General features: G+C 39.9%; 1 long non-coding RNA gene across 1 annotated transcript; it reads right to left on the bottom strand.

The window, feature by feature from the left end:
• Positions 1-5,832: 5,832 nt before the first annotated feature.
• On the bottom strand, positions 5,833-7,316 carry LOC110902747. Its single transcript, XR_002571390.1, has 3 exons — positions 7,182-7,316; positions 6,663-6,716; positions 5,833-6,150 (listed from the first exon to the last, which is right to left on the bottom strand). It is a non-coding gene; the product is annotated as an uncharacterized LOC110902747 (long non-coding RNA).
• Between the last annotated feature and the right edge of the window lie 7,333 nt (positions 7,317-14,649).

Below are 14,649 nucleotides of genomic sequence, written 5' to 3'. Positions count from 1 at the left end.
AATTGGTGGACCATCTACCAAGTTGGGGTTTGACAAGTCCAAGGTGGCGTGCTTCAAGTGTAAGCAAAAAGGTCACTTCAAACGTGAATGCAGAAACGCATATGCTGATGAGTCTGAGAACCCGTTCAGGGAAGATTACTACAAGAAGGCGATATATCATCAAAACAAATCGGAGCCGCCAAGAATGAAGCAGATTAAAGAGAACAAAGAGAAATCTAAAGCTCTTGCGGTGATTTATGATGATGAGGGTTATGACTGGAGTGAACTGTTACCGGAGGAAGATGCGGTTGATTACGCTTTCATGGCAAAGAATGAACCTGTTCCGTGGAAAGACAACAGAACTGAAGAACAGAAGTATAATTGCAGAAGGTTGTTGGCCACAAACAGAATGATCAGAATATCTGGTATTTTTTCGGAAGCAAAAAGAGCAAATAGATGGGATCCAGATAGGGAGTGTTATCTTGACCCATATGGAAACATTGCTATTGACCATAACACTCTTGATTTAGAGGCCATAATCAAAGAGTTAAAAGATGATGATGATTATTGGCAGAATAAATGGTGGGGAACTAGAGACGAGAAGGAGAAAGAAGAGAAATAGAAGAAGGAGAAAGAAGAGAAAGAGAAGTCAAAAAAGGTTGATACTGGGATCATTGACACTACTCAGGAGTTGACTGCTGAAAACCTTGGAAAGATGGCTGACAAGGTGCTGGCAGCTAAGGTGATTGAGGTAGATTCTAAATCCGTCTCTGAGTCTAAAAGCCAGGTCAGTTCAAACACGTCAACGACTGAATCTGGTAAGAAAGTCAATGGGGATGTTGATTGCAAAAATTGCTTCAAAGAATGCAAATTTTGTAATATGGTCACGTATCTCAACGGTAAGAAAGTTGAAGATCTGACAGCGAAAGTCAGAAACGTTGAGGATCAAATTCTTGATCGTGACAAGATGTTTAAAGCTTCAACTGAACGGTTGAAAGAGTTAACTAACAAAATTGAAAATGATAAAACTGATCATGAAAGGATTAGACAAGAAAATGAAAAGTTAGTTCTTGAAAACCGTCAAATCACTGAAAAATTTGAGAAGCTTAAAAGCACAATGAAAGATAATGATGATAGAAACGGTAAAACTTATAAAGAAAATATTCAATTAAAAACTGTGCTTAGGTTAAAAGAAGAATCAATCAACCAACAACTGGATGAAATCGCTAAACTGAAACTTAAAGTTCAACAGGCTGAAATTGAAAATGAGAGAATCCAGTTGAAGCTTAACAGTTACAACTCCGCAAGCTTTGTTTTGCAACACATTGTTCCCAAACCCATCGGGAAAAACAAAGCAGGCGAAGATGTGTACTCAGATGGAACTAGGGTGGTTTTCATCGAGTTCCACCACCGATTCTGGAAAATTATACGAAAAAGCAATCTGGGTTGGTTGAAATCGAGGAAGAGAATGAAGTTAAACTTCCGGAGAACATTGATGTTACTTTTTCATCATCTGATGATAGTGTTCAGACAGAGATTGTTAAGAGCATAGCTGAAAGTGTTTTGATGTCTGATTCAGCTGAAGATGATGGATGTTTTATGGACAAATACATTCCGAAACAAAAATCCAAAAACAACTTAAATGATGAACCTACTCTTGTCATGTACAAGATGTCGGGATCTGATAAGTTGTATTCGGATTCAGAGTTTCCAATTGAGAATGTGAATGTGAAAAAGTTATCAAATGTTTTCAAGTTGGTTGAAGTTGAATTGTCAGAAGTGAACAGTTTGAATCAAACAAAGAGACAAATGAATTTTGAAAAAGATAAATCATACTACAAGAAACCTGTTATTTCACCACGTTTTTATAATAACAATAATCGAAACAATTGGTCGGGTGGTTATCAGGGTGGTAAGAGTTATTAAAAGAGAAATGTTCAAAACAAGAGGTTTGTTGAAAAGAAAAAGTTTGTGAACAGTTCGAGTTCACTTGCTGATGAAGAGAAAGAGATTTTTTCAAAATCGAATGAAGAATTCTTTGAGAAAAGAGCTTCACAGTCTCTGTCTGAAGGCACAAGTCGGGTAGTTGATACTCGAACATGCTTTAGATGCAATCAAGTTGGTCACATTGCATGAAAGTGTACCAACTTGAAGCCTAAGACTGAAGCTATGAAGATTCAACAGAAGAAAGTTGAAGTGAAGGGTAAAGCACAAGTGGTTGTTGAGAAAAAGAGTGTGAAAAATGACAACATCAAAGTGAAAAATGAACTCTTAAAGAAAGTGGTAACTAAAAATGACAAATTTTACAAACGGGTAGCATTATCTCAACAAGTTTGGAAACCAAAAACTGAGAAAAAAGATTTCACCTTCTGAGGATTCAATTCAGATTGAATATGATGCAAATTTTCCACCTCTGAAGGCTGAAAACTTTAAAATTCAAGTTGCGAGAGTTAAAAGTACCAAGGTTACACCCAAGACTGATGAGGCTTGGGTGGACGCAATGTTTGACTAAGCAATTTGAATTGCCGGAGCTTCCTTGATCGTGAAGCATGTATCGGCATCCTTTATTGAAGTGTTTGAATCATTTTTGTGATATGTGCAGTATCTTCCGAGATTAGTCTCACGCTGGATTATGGACAGTGGAGCGTCTCGACATATGACAGGCAAGACTGCATTGTTATATGATGTGAAGAATATCAATGGAGGTTATGTTGGTTTTGCGGGTAATCAAGGAGGAAGGATTATTGGTGAAGGAACGTTATCTAATGGGATTGTGACGTTTGAAAGAGTTAACTACATTGCTGAGCTGGAGAACAATCTGCTGAGTATCTCGCAGATTTGTGACAGGATGTATACCACTCACTTCACTGATAAAGAATGTTTGATCTTGAAGCCAGGATTTGTTATCCCTGAGGAATGGATTATCATGAGGGCACCAAGAATTAATGATCTGTATGTGTTGGATATGAGCGTAGCTACTACAACCACGGGTCAGGCTCATTGTTTCGTGTCCAGAGCAACTGAAAAAGAATCGAGATTGTGGCACCGGAAGATGGTACATATTCATCTTAGAAAAATGAATCACTTGGTGCACAATGATTTGGTTACAGGAGTTCATGTCAAAGGTTTTCATCTGGAAGGGGAGTGCATTAGCTGTGTTAAAGGCAAGCAGAAGAAAAAGTCACACCCTACAAAGCAAGTCAATTCAGTCTCAAGACCCCTGGAGAGACTTCATATGGATTTGTTTGGTCCCGTGAATGTCAAGAGTATTACGGGAGACAAATATTGTCTTGTGGTTACTGATGATTATTCCAGATTTTCGTGGGTTTCATTATTAAAGACGAAAGACGAAACATTTGACAGTTTGATGGCGTTGTTCAAAAGAATTGAGAATCTGTACCAAAGGCGTATCAAAAGAATTCGAAGTGATAATGGTACTGAATTCAAGAACAGCAAGATGGAAGAATTTTGTGATGAAAGAGGTATTTTGCATGAATTTAGTGCTCCGTACACTCCGCAGCAGAATGGAGTCGCATAACGCAAAAATCGGACACTAATCGAGACGGCTAGAACTATGCTCGCAGATTCGAAATTACCAATAAATTTTTGGGCTGAAGCTGTTTCTGCCGCATGCTATACGCTCAACAGAGTTCTCACTGTCAAGAAGTTCAACAAAACATGTTTTGAGTTGATCAATAATCGCAAACCTAATTTGAAGTATCTTGAACCGTTCGGGTCACCCTGTACTGTTCTAGAGCCTTATGGAAAGTTTGGTCCGAAGTGCATTGAGGGTATATTTGTTGGTTATGCAAGTCCTTCACAACGTGTCTTTGTTCCAAGTGAGAAGCGGCAAATGTTGAATGTCAAGGTTATACTATGCCGCCACAAAATCTAGGAGATTCATGGCGTTATCATTATGACAAGTTGTGGGATTCGTTTGATATGAGAGAAGAAGAAGAAGAAGATTTCTTTGATGAGTTGGATATTTTGCGCGAATACGAGTCACAACAAAGGTTCCCAGCTGAGTATTCAAGGAGACCACGGGAAACTTCAAATGATGATGAAGCAGGTCCGAGTAATGCTGGTGAACATGATGATGTCCAACAGAATGATGTTGCTCAAGATAATCAGACGGTTGAGAATGATAATCAAGAATCTGAGAACAAGCCGATATTTGATAGAGGAGATTCAGATTCTGAGGGGGAGCAGATTCAGGATTTAAGTCAAACAAGCCAAATTGGTGAACAAAGTGCAAATCCAAATGTTACTAATCTGGAAGGCGATGTGGATGTTCCTAGCGATGTTATGCCGCGAACTCTTTCATACCATCCAGAGGAGTTGATCATAGGAGAATTGCAATCAGGCGTTCGCACGAGACGTCAAATTGACCAGGGCCTTACATGTTTTTACTCTACAGTAGCACCTTTACAAACTGAATTTTCATTAAGTTGTTTTATTTCGCAGATCGAACCAAGAACTTACAAAGAGGCGCTTACTGAAGACTCTTGGGTCATTGCGATGCAAGAAGAGTTGAGTCAGTTTGAAAAATTGGGTGTGTGGAAGCTAGTGGATTTGCCGGATGGTCACAGGAAAATATATACGAAATGGGTATTTAAGTGTAAGAGAGACGACAGAGGAGTTGTTGTAAGGAACAAAGCTCGACTCGTTGTTCAGGGGTTTAGTCAACAGGAGGGGATTGATTTTACTGAAGTCTATGCTCCTGTGGCACGACTAGAGGCAATCAGAATTTTCCTTGCATTTACGTCTTGGAAGAACTTCAATGTAAAATCGGCGTTTCTTTATGGGAAGGTCAAAGAGGAGGTTTATGTCGTCGGTCAGCCGCCGGGCTTCTTCGACCCAATCCACAAAAACAAGGTCTACTTGCTGGACAAAGCGCTGTATGGTTTACACCAGGCCCCGAGAGCTTGGTACGAGACTTTGTCTTAACACCTACTAGCCAACAGCTTCATACGTGGAAAAGTGGATGCCACTCTCTTCACTAAAGAGGTCGGCGGACATCTTCTGATAGTTCAAATTTATGTGGACGATATAATCTTTGGGTCGACAAATGAGAATCTGTGCAAAGATTTTGAATCAGTGATGAAGCAAAAATTCAAAATGTCATCAATGAGGGAGATGAAATTCTTTCTGGGACTACAAGTTGAACAACTACCTGAGGGAATTTTCATTCATCAGTCAAAGTACGTTCATGATATTCTAGAGAAATTTGGGATGTCAAGTTCTACTCCAGCTGCTACCCCACTTGCAACAAATCATGGGATTCACCCAGATCTCACCGGAGACAGGGCTGATGAAACGTTTTATCGATCCATGATAGGTTCATTGATGTATCTAACTGCTTCACGTCCTGATATCATGTACCCAACGTGCCTCGCAGCAAGATATCAATCTAACCCGAGAGCTTCGCACATGATTATTGTGAAGAGGATATTACGCTACCTGAAGGGAACTCCTACATTGGGGTTGTGGTATCCTAGAACAGGCGACTTTACGCTCGAAGGGTATTCCGACTCGGATTTCGGATGCTGCAAAGTCAATTCAAAATCAACAACTGCAGGATGCCAGTTCTTTGGACCTAGATTGGTTACCTGGCAGTGTAAGAAACAAACGTCTGCGGCGCTATCTACATGTGAAGCGGAGTACATATCTGCTAGCAGTTGCTGCTCTCAGATCCTGTGGATACAGCAACAGATGCGCGACTACGGTTTGCAGTTTCTTAACACACCTCTTTTTGTTGATAATGAGGCCGCAATTAATATAACAAAGAATCCAGTACATCACGCTAAAACTAAACTGTTAGGACCGCTTTTTCTAAAATACTAGATTACATGCTAAGCAAGATCTTTCGGACATTGAAATACAATTTTGACACTTAATAGAAAATTTTTACAAAATTTGGGCATGACCCGTTTGTAAAACGAGCATACCCCCTGTTTTGACATAACTTACAACGTTTACAATACGACCCATTTTACATAAAACCATCCCAACAAAAACGACAAGTTTTCAATTCTAAAACATTTCAACAAAGTTTAACAAGTAACAAACACGACCCAAAAGCATGCATATAAGTTGCGGAAGCGCTTGGTATCATAAGGCTTGAACATGTGCTCGTCCCATATCTCCAAATCGCCTATAGAGGTGCTTTACCTACATTAACATTCACAATTTAAAAAGTTAGTTATCTTTATAGAAAATCATAACCTTTCGTTTTAGCTTTATCCATATAAAACCTTCTTACTCTTAAGCATACAACAACCCAATAATTGGGTTAGGCATAACCACTCTCGTAGAGAGTTTGACATACACATTCGACCCGTGTAATTGGGTTTAGCATAAACACTCTCGTAGAGAGTTAAGCATACACGTTCAACCCGTGAAATTGGGTTTAGCATAAACACTCTCGTAGAGAGTTAAGCATACACGTTCAACCCGTGAAATTGGGTTTAGCATAAACACTCTCGTAGAGAGTTAAGCATACACGTTCAACCCGTGAAATTGGGTTTAGCATAACTCAACATTACTTTCATTAACATACCCAAATCCACAAGGGATTTGTCGCTTACTTACTACATTGTCACGTTCGTTATACAAGGATAGCTTTACATTAAATTTAATATAAATGGGAAATATAATAAAGATTCGTATAAAACGAAACATACCTCGATCTTGTACTCCTTCCGCTTGCTTAGTGCTTGTACCTTCTTCTTTTACGCCTACATTAGAACATTCATTCCTTCACTTAGTTTGTCAATACTTTCTACTATTCTCATGTACATTCATCTTTTATGCATTTCATCGAACACTTGGTAGGCGTCATATTTAAGGTACAAGGTACAAGTCTATTAAGCATGTTCCTACTAACTCATTACAACACAAGAATCATCTTCCCCTAATTTCACATAATTTCCATTCTAAAATTAGTTTATCTAGCATTCAAGCATCACAACAATTTCACATATCAACTAAAACATGATCATAATCCTTATGAATTTCCTATTAGTAACATAATCTTAACAAAGTGGGTTTTTCACTACATTTTTCATACACCCTAAAATCAAACATAATTCTTGCCCTAGAAGGTAATTTACATCTCAGATTTCCCTATTTTAATTCAAGAAATCGAGATTGGGATTATCCCCTCGTCCTACAATTCAAGATTTTTCAGAAATTGAACTTACCACTTAAGAGATTAGGGTTAGCTAATCACAATTTAGGGAACATGCATCAGATTGGCTCATGAATTTGGATTGATTCACTTGATTCTTTGAACTAGGGTTTCCCCCTTCCTTTTGCCTTGTTTGATCGCAGAGAACTCCCACACACGTACTGTGTGTGGGGTTTTTTCTTAATTGTTATTTTTAACTATCAAATTTTGATAGTTACAACCTTGACCCCTCTATTTTCATCTTAATTAAATTTAGGCATCATTTCTTTACTATTAGATTTAATCTTATGTTTATTCAATATTTTTGGGGTGTTACAAGTCTACCCCCCTTAAAAGAGGTTTCGTCCCCGAAACCTGAACATAATTTAAATTTTTGACATACCGAAAAGAAAAGGATAGTGTCTCCTCATTTCATCTTCGGCTTCCCACGTAAGATCCGAACCCTTCCGGTGCCGCCATTGTACCAGCACCTGTTTAACAGCCTTGTTGCGGAGATTCTTCACCTTGAAATCTCTAATGGCTATGGGTCTCTCTACATAGTTTAACCTCTCGTCTAAATCAATGTCATCGAGAGGTACTAATGCTGTGTCATCCGCGAGACATTTCCTCAATTGAGACACGTGGAAGGTACTGTGAATCCCGTCTAGAGCAGGCGGTAATTCTAGTCGATACGCAACCCTTCCAACCCGAGCCAAAATTTTAAACGGCCCAATGTAACGAGGACCTAGCTTTCCCCGTTTGCGAAAACGGATTATACCCTTCCATGGGGACACTTTTAGCAAGACAAAATCTCCGACTTGGAATTCGATAGGACGCTTTCTCTTGTCTGCATAAGCTTTTTGCCGATCTTGAGCTGCTTTCAACCTTGTTCTAACCATTTCGATCTTTTCATTCGTTATTGCTATTAAATCACTTGGTGCAAGTTCTCTTTGTCCTACTTCACCCCAACATACGGGAGTCCTACATTTCCTCCTGTATAGTAGCTCGTAAGGTGCCATTTGAATACCACTATGGTAACTGTTATTGTAAGAAAATTCGATCAGTGGCAATTGGTCGTCCCAGCTTCCCCCAAAATCTAAGGCACACGCCCTCAACATATCAATGAGTGTTTGTATGGTTCTTTCTGACTGGCCGTCAGTTTGAGGGTGGTAGGCGGTACTAATGTGCAACTTCGTACCCACACTCTCGTGGAACTTTCGCCAGTAACGAGAAGTAAATCTAGTGTCCCGATCCGAGACAATCGACACGGGCACTCCATGATGGGATATGATCTCGTTCATATAAATTTCTGCCATCTTCTCGGAAGAGTAAGCTTCTTTGATGGGTAAAAAGTGAGCGCTTTTTGTAAGTCGGTCTACGATTACCCATATTGTATCGTGCCCTTTCTTTGTTTTAGGAAGCTTGGTTATCAAATCCATCGTTAGTTCCTCCCACTTCCATACCGGTATCTCCAAAGGTTGTAACTTCCCGTACGGCTTTTGATGTTCTGCTTTCACTTGGGAGCATGTTAAGCATTTCGCGACGTATTTAACTATGTCACGCTTCATACCCGGCCACCAATAGTTGGCTTTCAAGTCCCGATACATTTTTGTAGCCCCGGGATGGACCGAATATCGAGACTTATGTGCCTCGTCGAGCAAGGCAGTCTTGACTTCACAGAATCGTGGGATCCAAATTCGGCCGAACCGTGTCTTAAGCCCGGTCGAATTCTCTTCTAGATCATCGATCACACCTTTTAATCTTTCCCTCTTCAGGTCTTCCGCTCCGAGCGACTTTATTTGGGATTCGCGGATCGCCTCGAGTAATCGTGGCGTAACTATCATCTTCATGGATTTCACTCTTATGGGAGACGGATACTCTTTACGGCTTAACGCATCGGCTACTACATTTGCCTTTCCCGGGTGGTAGAGGATATCACAATCATAATCCTTGATAAGTTCCAGCCACCTCCGCTGCCTCATATTTAGGTCTCTCTGTTCAAAGAAATATTTAAGGCTTTTGTGGTCCGAGTAAATGGTGCATTTTGCCCCATATAGATAATGCCTCCAAATCTTTAATGCAAACACTACCGCCGCTAATTCCAAGTCGTGTGTGGGGTAGTTCACCTCATGAGGCTTCAATTGTCGCGAAGCATAAGCGATAACTCTCCCTCTTTGCATTAGAACACAACCCAATCCCTGGTGTGAAGCGTCTGAATAGACCACCAGGTCTTCGGTTCCGTCTGGTAATGTTAAGATCGGGGGACTTGATAGTTTCTCTTTTAACATTCGAAAAGCCTCCTCCTGTTCTTTTTCCCATACAAACTTCTCTTTCTTTCTTGTCAATTTTGTTAAGGGTAAGGCTATCTTGGAAAAATCTTGTATGAACCTTCGGTAATATCCCGCAAGACCCAGAAAACTTCTTATCTCTGTTGGGTTTTTCGGAGAAACCCACTTCATTACAGCATCAATCTTTGAAGGATCAACCAAAACACCCTCCGAATTTATTACGTGCCCCACAAACTGCACTTCCCTAAGCCAAAAGGCGCATTTTGAAAATTTTGCGTAGAGCTTCTCCTTACGGAGAACTTCAAGTACTTCACGCAAGTGTACTGCATGTTCATCTTTGCTTCGTGAATAAACCAGAATATCATCTATGAATACAATCACAGACCTATCCAACATGGGTCGGCATACACGGTTCATAAGGTCCATAAATGCCGCCGGCGCATTTGTTAACCCGAAGGACATAACTAAAAACTCATAATGTCCGTAACGGGTTCTAAATGCGGTCTTTGGAATGTCTTCTTCTCGTACTCTAACCTGATGATACCCCGATCGCAGATCTATCTTGGAGAACCAACTCGCCCCTTGTAACTGATCAAAAAGGTCATCAATTCTAGGTAAAGGGTAGCGGTTCTTTATGGTTAGCTTATTTAACTCCCTATAGTCGATGCACATGCGCATCGACCCGTCTTTCTTTTTAACAAATAAGACGGGCGCTCCCCAAGGCGACACACTTGGGCGTATAAAGCCCTTGTCTAGGAGGTCTTTTATTTGTGTCATTAATTCCCGCATTTCTGTGGGAGCTAATCTATAGGGAGCCTTCGCGACCGGTTTCGCACCCGGATTCAATTCGATATTGAATTCCACTTCTCGCTCGGGAGGGAGTCCTGGCAATTCTTCCGGGAATACATCCGGAAATTCGTTCACAACTTCAACATCTTCAAGCTTTGGGAAGCTTTGTTGAGTATTTACTACGTAAGCTAAGTATGCTCTACTCCCATTGAGCACGTACTTAGTGGCTTGAACGAGAGTACATAGCTTCGCTTCCATCTTTCTTTCGCCTTGTACATTTAATCGTCTTCCACTTGGAGTTTGGAGAAGTATAGATTTGGTTTCACATTTTATCTCTGCATGGTTTTGAGACATCCAATCCATACCCACTATTACTTTGAATTCCCCCAAGATCATGGGTATAAGATCAATATCAAACTCCTCATCCTCAATGGTCAATTTGCAATTTTTACATATTTCATGCAACGAGTAACTTTTACTATCTGCTATCTCTACTTCTAAGGGCATCGACATTCGTTCAATCTTAAAGGATGGATGTTGAACAATTTCACTAGAGATAAACGACATAGTAGCTCCGGTGTCAAACAAAACGTAAACCGGTATAGAATTTATTAGAAAAATACCTGAGACCACATTTGGCTGGGACTTGGCTTCTTCAGATGTGATCTGAAACATTCTCCCCTTTGCCCTAGAACCCTCTTGCTTCTTATCTTCTTTCTTTGACCCTTGTTGAAGCTTTGGACATTCCGACTTGATATGCCCTTTTTCGAAACAGTTGAAACAAGTCTTTGGGTTGTCCGGGCATTTATAGGACGAATGCCCCTCCTTACCGCATTTAAAGCACCCCTTCTTACCTAGCAAACACTCTCCGGTATGGAGCTTTCCACACGTCTTGCATGGTGTAATCCCACCTTTCGACTTACCCTTTCTTCCTTGATCCTGAAACTTCCCCTTTTTGGATGGACTAAAACTTGCACCTTTTTTACTCGGCCTCTTTTCACCTCGCTCCTCTTGCCTTTTAATTTCGATCTCTCTATCCCGCGCTAAGTTAATGAGCTCCTCGAGGGTTTCACATTTCGAGGGAGTGATGAATTCCCTAATTTCTGCCTTTAACACGCCACAGAACCGATTTATCTTCATTCTCTCGGTTGTCACCAATTCTCCACAGAACTTCATTTTATCCATAAAATTGTTTGCTATTTCATTCACCGATTCGTTTTTCTGCCGGAGGCGTAAGAAATCCTCCTGAATCTTGTCGATAGCCGACTGAGGACAATGATATCTCATGAAGGGCCCCTTAAACTCCTGTCAAGTCATAACTTGCAGTCTGTCTTCGCCTACCTCCTTGCTGTGAGCATCCCACCAATCCTTCGCCTGATGGGTTAGTAAACCGGTAGCGAACATCACTTGATCCTCCTTATCACACCGACTTCGTATAAAGACCGCCTCTATGTTCGAGATCCATCTTTGACATTCAACAGGATCTATTTTACCGTCATACGTCGTCGGATGGCATGCCATAAAATCCTTATAAGTGCACCTTCGTTCCTTACCTCTACCCTTGGATCCTTCGATTAATTCTTTCAATTCTTCAAACCTACTGGTCATCATAGCATCCACCACACCCAGAACTCGGCTTTCTACTTCTTGAGCCAACCGTGGTAGATTGGCGTGTATAACCCCTTCCGCTACTTCCGTGACTCTGTTCTCGAATGCTTCTTGTCTAGCCGCATCATTGTTAACATCATTATCATCATTGATATTTCTTGCATCAGCCATCTACACAAAATCATGGTTACACTTATTTCGAATCATAGATCTTAGCATTTCATAATTCATCATTCCGTGTCACTTATACTCGTTCTTACATTTTCGAATTTTATTCCATACATTCGCCGTTTATCTCATACCTTCACATATATTTCGTTCAACGTTTGATGGTTTTACACCTTTACCGTTATCTATCTATTTACTTACATGCTTATTCTGCCCCATATTGATCCGACAAGATTATGAATCCGGCTCCCGGGAAGTTCCGTTAAATAAAAATATAAAAATTCAAAGAAAATTGTGGGCTGGATCAGACAAGCCGTCGGCGACGGCTCACCAACCCGTCGGCGACGGGCCTTGCAAATGGCCGTCGGCCATTTTACCCCGTCGGCAGACGGTTAACGCGTCGGGAAAAGGGGTGGCGTTGGCGACGGGAGGGTACCCGTCGGCGACGGCCCTCCGTTTTGCAAAACGCTGCAGTTTAGTTTTTTGGCTGTTCCGACTGTTTTCCGGGTCTGTTTTCAGCTTCCCGGGTCCCGGTATTTCTCATTTAACCCATCTTAACATTTCTTAACATAATAAACCTCAATTCTTTAACCGTAGCGCATAATACACGATCATATTAAACAAACGTTTAAAAATTTTACCTCCTTGGCGATCTTGGAGCGAGCACATTTACACGAGCCATCGGTTTGAGTTCGGACACTAAGACTCTTGCCGAATCTCTCAAACCTTGGCTCTGATACCAACTTGTTAGGACCGCTTTTTTCTAAAATACTAGATTACATGCTAAGCAAGATCTTTCGGACATTGAAATACAATTTGGCACTTAATAGAAAATTTTTACAAAATTTGGGCATGACCCGTTTGTTAAACGAGCATACCCCCTGTTTTGACATAACTTACAACGTTTACAATACGACCCATTTTACATAAAACCATCCCAACAAAAACGACAAGTTTTCAATTCTAAAACATTTCAACAAAGTTTAACAAGTAACAAACACGACCCAAAAGCATGCACATAAGTTGCGGAAGCGCTTGGTATCATAAGGCTTGAACATGTGCTCGTCCCATATCTCCAAATCGCCTATAGAGGTGCTTTACCTACATTAACATTCACAATTTAAAAAGTTAGTTATCTTTATAGAAAATCATAACCTTTCATTTTAGCTTTATCCATATAAAACCTTCTTACTCTTAAGCATACAACAACCCAATAATTGGGTTAGGCATAACCACTCTCGTAGAGAGTTTGACATACACATTCGACCCGTGTAATTGGGTTTAGCATAAACACTCTCGTAGAGAGTTAAGCATACACGTTCAACCCGTGAAATTGGGTTTAGCATAAACACTCTCGTAGAGAGTTAAGCATACACGTTCAACCCGTGAAATTGGGTTTAGCATAAACACTCTCGTAGAGAGTTAAGCATACACGTTCAACCCGTGAAATTGGGTTTAGCATAACTCAACATTACTTTCATTAACATACCCAAATCCACAAGGGATTTGTCGCTTACTTACTACATTGTCACGTTCGTTATACAAGGATAGCTTTACATTAAATTTAATATAAATGGGAAATATAATAAAGATTCGTATAAAACGAAACATACCTCGATCTTGTACTCCTTCCGCTTGCTTAGTGCTTGTACCTTCTTCTTTTACGCCTACATTAGAACATTCATTGCTTCACTTAGTTTGTCAATACTTTCTACTATTCTTATGTACATTCATCTTTTATGCATTTCATCGAACACTTGGTAGGCGTCATATTTAAGGTACAAGGTACAAGTCTATTAAGCATGTTCCTACTAACTCATTACAACACAAGAATCATCTTCCCCTAATTTCACATAATTTCCATTCTAAAATTAGTTTATCTAGCATTCAAGCATCACAACAATTTCACATATCAACTAAAACATGATCATAATCCTTATGAATTTCCTATTAGTAACATAATCTTAACAAAGTGGGTTTTTCACTACATTTTTCATACAACCTAAAATCAAACATAATTCTTGCCCTAGAAGGTAATTTACATCTCAGATTTCCCTATTTTAATTCAAGAAATCGAGATTGGGATTATCCCCTCGTCCTACAATTCAAGATTTTTCAGAAATTGAACTTACCACTCAAGAGATTAGGGTTAGCTAATCACAATTTAGGGAACATGCATCAGATTGGCTCATGAATTTGGATTGATTCACTTGATTCTTTGAACTAGGGTTTCCCCCTTCCTTTTGCCTTGTTTGATCGCAGAGAACTCCCACACACGTACTGTGTGTGGGGTTTTTTCTTAATTGTTATTTTTAACTATCAAATTTTGATAGTTACAACCTTGACCCCTCTATTTTCATCTTAATTAAATTTAGGCATCATTTCTTTACTATTAGATTTAATCTTATGTTTATTCAATATTTTTGGGGTGTTACATAAACATATAGAAATACGTCATCACTTTATTCGCGATTGTTTCGAGAAAAAGTTGATACGAATTGAGAAAATCCACACTGACGAACAGAAAGCTGATTTACATACCAAAGCTTTTGACAAAATTCGGTTTAAAATATCTGTTAAAACTGAATGGTATGAAGCTTCTTTCGGTGTCGGATGGCATTATTGGCGTTGATGAGAGTACTGTTGTGG

This window comes from Helianthus annuus, chromosome 13, assembly GCF_002127325.2.
Source record: "Helianthus annuus cultivar XRQ/B chromosome 13, HanXRQr2.0-SUNRISE, whole genome shotgun sequence".
NCBI classification, from domain to species: domain Eukaryota; kingdom Viridiplantae; phylum Streptophyta; class Magnoliopsida; order Asterales; family Asteraceae; genus Helianthus; species Helianthus annuus.
Note: the sequence above shows the minus strand (reverse complement) of the source record. Positions and strands in the feature narration are given on the sequence as shown.